Source organism: Cygnus olor, chromosome 9 (assembly GCF_009769625.2).
Source record: "Cygnus olor isolate bCygOlo1 chromosome 9, bCygOlo1.pri.v2, whole genome shotgun sequence".
NCBI classification, from domain to species: domain Eukaryota; kingdom Metazoa; phylum Chordata; class Aves; order Anseriformes; family Anatidae; genus Cygnus; species Cygnus olor.
The window spans coordinates 1710811-1716433 of record NC_049177.1 but is presented as its reverse complement, the minus strand read 5'-3'; the positions used below and the strand labels follow the sequence as shown (position 1 = coordinate 1716433).

Sequence of the window (5623 nt, the reverse complement as noted above, 5' to 3'; positions counted from 1 at the left end):
AACAGCATATTCAGGCCACATGTTTGCAATTCAAAGATTACACCATGTAATGATTTATTAAATTGAGGCCCCTCTTTCTCCTTTTAAAAGGCTTCTAGGTTCTTGCTAGTTGTCTTGTTAATGTGTATTAGATGGATAATTGATTAATTACAGCTACCTGTAAGTAGCTCTTGACATTTGTAACGTTTTGACAAAGCATAGAGGGAAATGAGACAACAGGCTTCAAATGTCTTTTGGCTTTTGTAATTTTGAGTAGGTATCAAAAATGCTTTGAAGTAATTTGGTCTCTTATGAACAATGTTGCATGCATTCAGGGGCATCAAAATGGCTGTGTTTCTAAAATTTATATACTACATATATTGAGTATAATTTTGGGGTCAAAGGTATCATAGGTACCCTTCTCATTCATCCTGCTTTGTACATCTGTGAAGTCCTTTTTTTTCCTCCAATGTGCTTGAGAATGTTCTTATATTTCCAGACCATGTATTTCTTTTTTTTAAAGCTAAGAGTATAGAAAAGAAGTAGCATTTATCTTACTGACTATACTGAGACCCACTAATATTTAACTAATTTTTGAAGTTTGTTTAAGTTAAGCTGTAATATTTAACTATTTTAATTCTAGACTATGTTCTCATAACTGCCAACTTCTTTTTCTAATTAAAAAAGATACAATAACAGGTGTATTAATTGCCAGTAGCAGGCTATGGTGAACCTCTTATGTACTCCTATTTTCTGTGCAAAAAAAATTCTATTTTAATAATACCTTATGGTAGAAGACCTTTTAATTATAGTAAACCAATGTACAATGGTAATATTTCTAGGAAGAAAAAAAATAGTACTGCTTTGGTTTTCATTAGAACAGAACAATTAGTGGAGAAATTAAAAAGGGAAAAGAATATGAGGCTGTCACCCACCCGCTGTCAAGGACAGTTGATGAAGAGTGAAGCACTCGAGAGTGTTTAGGGCTTTTTCCTAGTTGTAGGAACCATGGAGATCTTCTTTCTCTGAAGAAAGCTGAGCACTGGTATGGTCATGAAACTCCCTGTACCAGAGAAGTCCTTCCTCCAAAAGTCCTTGGAAGACAACGCTGTGTTTTGAAGACAGGCTCCAGAAAAGCATAGGAGGAGGTCTGTGAACTCTTCTAACAAAAGTATAGCAAATGATACCTTGTTCCAGTCTCCTTTCCCCAGGCAGCACTTCTGCTGCTAACATGTACCAAGCTGAAGTGCAGCGTGGGTCACTGTGGCTTAGGCAAAGACAGATGCATCACTCACTGTCTATCCCTACTAAAAAGATATCTACAGCTGTTTTTACCACGGAGTAGTGTTTGAATGCTAAAACAAGACTGTGAATGCAGACAGGGTGTTAAGGTGTGTGAAGTTTTAAAAACGAAGGGTTGAATTTCCCTTACTGTTGTATTTGTCGTGTTTGTTGTGTTTCCCTTACTGTTGTGTTGTGTACTGTTGTGTGAGACTTTACCAGTTCTTGCAGACAGCTGTTTCAGAAAGGGCAATAGTGGTTGCTACTGCACTCAGATCATAAACAAGAGCCGTGTATAATGTTTAGGTGCTAAAGTTGAATTTCATTAATCTTTTTCAAGAACAAGCTCACATACATCTAAGCAAAGTCTGGACTTGTGATGCTGTTACCAATCTTTCTCTGTATGGTGTAATTATTAGTAGAAGTAACTTATATTAAGATAATGCCTAGTAATGCAAGGATGAAGCTTATCCATGAAAGGCTTCTGTAAAATAGTAAGCAAGGAGATGATCCTGGCCTTGAGAGCAACCATTCAGGCATAAATCTATGCGAGGATAGATGGGCCCCAGTTCCTGAAGAGACCTCTCTGGAGTTGCTGAAACTGTTCAAGCTTGCTGAGCAATCCTGCGAGGCAAGTAAGGTGCTGTCAGTGGGGTTCTCAAGGGAACTGTGGAAATCTGTCAGAGGAGTGGATGTTCAAGATTTGTACTGCAACACGCGCACTTATTTATTTGTAAAATATATGAAACAGGGAACATTCCCAAGTCTGGGAGGAGAAGTACTAATAAGAGGTAGAAGGGGTATATTATATAATGTATAATATATATCTTATATAATATATATATGAGGTATAATAAGTCCACTCTGAGAAGTGGACTTGAAAATACCTTGCAGTTCCTTGTAGTAACTAAGTTGAAGAGCAGAAATGAAGCTGAGATGCAGCAAAGAATTATTTAATCTGAAAATGTAAAATATGTGAAAAATCTGCACCGTAAGCCTGATTTTCAGGATATATGGTATTGCTGGGTCAGATTTCCTAGGATTTTATACATTGAAAAATTTAAGTCATCCCCCACCTTTCCTCCAGGTTATGCATTTTTTTCCTTTGCTTTTCCTTCACCTTTTGGAGACAGGTTTACAATACTGTGAAATAGATGCATTTACATAAAGGTTGACATTCAAACACTGAAACTTTCCCCTTACCACACTGCTAAATGGATTCAGCAAAGCATTTAAACATATCCTTTAAATTGAAGTTTAAAAGAAGTTGCACAGAAATTAGTTTACATATGTATTAGTTCAAAATATGCTTGAGGACCATTATGCATGTGCATCCTTTCAGGAAACCTTTATTAGACACCAGAGGAAATAAATTATGTATAGATTTGATATAACCTTTGCATGCACTAGGATTGCTGTCCATTATTTTTTGGTTTTAATGACTTAAATAGAAAATGAATTACAAATGAAATATTTAGTAAACTATTACTCTATTGCAGCATAATCAAGCTGATTATGCAAGTAAAAGGCCCTAATAATAGTAAGAGAACTATACTCCATAAATTTTAGAGATATGTCTGTATACAAGTTTTACTTTCAGATGTTGAAAAATAAGTGTGGAATCTCATGGTTCTATTTCATGTTCTCTGCGAACTTGAGTGTAAAATTAGACATACAGTCATTTAAAAAAAAAAAAAAAAAAAAGGGTTGTCTCCAGCCTTCTCTTACAGCTAGAGTAGTATTTGGCTGGGGAAGAACTTTAAATTGAGTAGGCTGATTTAATAAAATGCATTATCATTGTCACATATCTCCAGTCCTTTTTCAGTTAAGAGGTTATGTATCTATTTCATATACTCACAGAAAAGGAGAGTAGCTCTTTAGAGGTGTAGTGCTGTTTTTTCTTGGTTTGTAAAAGGGACACAGTCAGTTTTGCTGCTTTGAATATTTAAAACTGTTTCATGAGCATTATTTTAAATTGTTAGCCTTAATGACACTAAAAGTTGTTTTAACTTTGCATAATGACAGGAATTTTTTTCTTCCCCTTCATTGAGAGGGAGTCTGAATATCACCTCTTAAGTGCCTAAGTTCATTTACTCTGGTCCTTCTATGATTAATGGAGAGGTTCTTTCAGAGAGTGATTTTAAAACCTGCTTCTAGAGATATGGATTTTAAAATATTAACTTAAAAAAATTACTGACACGAGTCATGTATCAATGTGGGTCTCCCATTTCATTTTTCCAAAATTGAAAAAAAAAAATAATTAAAAATGTTCTAGTATTGTTTGCATAGTAGAACTGATTAAAATTCTTCTGTAGGATTTTGAACTTTGAAGATGAACATTTCCTGAAACTTCACACTTCCATTGTATATGGCTCATAACCTTTAAATGTAGTTACAGTTAAACAAAAGTATATCAGTTTCTACACATTAATCCTAGATGTGAGATGTGCAGAGCTGTCATTTTCACCAAGTACTCATACATGGTCACTAGAGTTCCATGGGACTATTCCAGAGAGACACTTTGCCTTTTAGTAGAAAAACATATTATTTTTTTTCCTCAGCAAAACTGAGAAAAATCTGTCTTCAAAGAAAAGCAGCTCTGTACAATCTGTTGTGCTGCACTTTTATTTCTACGAAGCCTTCAAGAACTAAGGAACCCGTTTTCACAATTCTGCCATAACATTGTGTTTTTATTTGCCTTTTTTTTTTTTCATTTTAAATATCTCTAGTAAACATTGTCAAGGAAGCTGCAAATTATCATCCAAGTGCCATCTGGAACAATTAGTCTTTAAACCTGATTATTTAAAAATGAGATGATCAAACCATTAATACTGGGTAATACATGATTCCTGTACTTTGTATCTTTATTTACAAATTCATTCATAATCTGTTAGCCTGCTTTCCCCCAGTATTCAGTATTTTGCAGGAATGTCTTACTGATTAGTTTAATATATACTTGCTAAGCGTTATATATGCAATGGGTCTTAAAGTAAAATGGCATTGAAATCTTTTTTTTTTAGGGATAGAAGCGTTTCCAGAAATATTTATAAAAGAACAAAGGAAAATTTTTGGAAACTGGTGGAAAGTCAATGTTAGTTGGATCCCTTTGCTCCTATGAACTTCATTCCATAAATTGAGAGTCATTTTTTGAGGGAGGAAGGAAGTCGAAAGCAGAAATATCTGTGCTAAATGTTTAGTAGCTTTGGTAGGCTTTTGACCTGAGCAGTCAATTCTCCTAACTTCAGATCGGCCCAGACTACTGGCAAGACGTGTGCAGTCAAGTAACATTTATAGGTCTTGACCTCCAGAGGATTCAGAAGCACTTGACAGAGTTGAGCAGCTAAGGAAAGAATTTAGGAATGTGTTTACTCTGTTATGTTTCCTGACCAGTCCTCATACCAATGAGTTTTCCATAAGTGGAATTTTCTGCAGAAGGCCAGTGAGGAGCTAGGAAACACTCTCCACCGGTGAGACTGCTCTTGCAGTTTGTAAATTACCCCATTGCTTCTGCACTTCTGGGTTCTGCTGTTTGGGATTTTCGAAATTGGTTTAGGGTTGACCTGGCCAACAGTCAAGCACCCACACAGCTGCTCACTCACTCCCCTGTGGGATGGGGGAGAGAATAGGAAGAACAAAGTAAGAAAACTCATGTGTCAAGATAAAGAAATTTTAATAAGCCAAGGAAAGAGCAAAAAAACCTAAGTGACGCCAAGGCCTCCCACTAGCAGACCAGTGCCAGTCCCTCAGCATCGGCCACCTTGGAAACACAACCTCTGCTTCTTTCTCTACTACCAGTTTTTACTGCTGAGCATGATGCTAGGTGGTGTGGGATGTCCCCTGGCCAGAGCTGTCCTGGCTGTGCTCCCTCTCAACCTCTCGCCCACCCCTGGCCTGCTTGCTGTGTGAGGCAGAGAAGGTCTGGACACAGTGCAAGAGCTGTTCAGCAGTAGCTGAAACACTGTTTTAGCCACAAATCTGAAACACAGGCTGCTGTGGGCTGCTTTCACGAAGTTAACTCAGCCCTGGCCATCACAAAAATGATCCAGGTGAAACTGAGAAAGACACTCACAAAGGCCACTGTTAGAAGGAAGAATAAACAAGGACTGTGCTTTACTTCAACTGTTTAAACAAACAATTTACATTTCTTTAAGTCTCTTGCATTTTGTGGGTAATACTGTCTTTTTAGGAGAGATGATAACTGATCTCAAATGATGAGTAGTTTATTGAATGTGACCTAGCTCTAATGAGGTGAGTGGTAGTTATTTTCTGACTGGTTGAGAAATTGGAAAGAGCTATGCGAGGTTGTCCTAATCATGACAGGAGTGGATGAGTGCAAGTTAACTCTTAAGAGACTGCTCCAGGC

General features: G+C 36.8%; 1 long non-coding RNA gene across 1 annotated transcript; it reads left to right on the top strand.

Annotated features, from left to right (window-relative positions):
- Nucleotides 1-1010: 1010 nt before the first annotated feature.
- On the top strand, nucleotides 1011-5403 carry LOC121074949. The gene is made up of 2 exons (XR_005822647.1): nucleotides 1011-1127; nucleotides 4281-5403. It is a non-coding gene; the product is annotated as an uncharacterized LOC121074949 (long non-coding RNA).
- The last annotated feature ends 220 nt before the right edge of the window (nucleotides 5404-5623 follow it).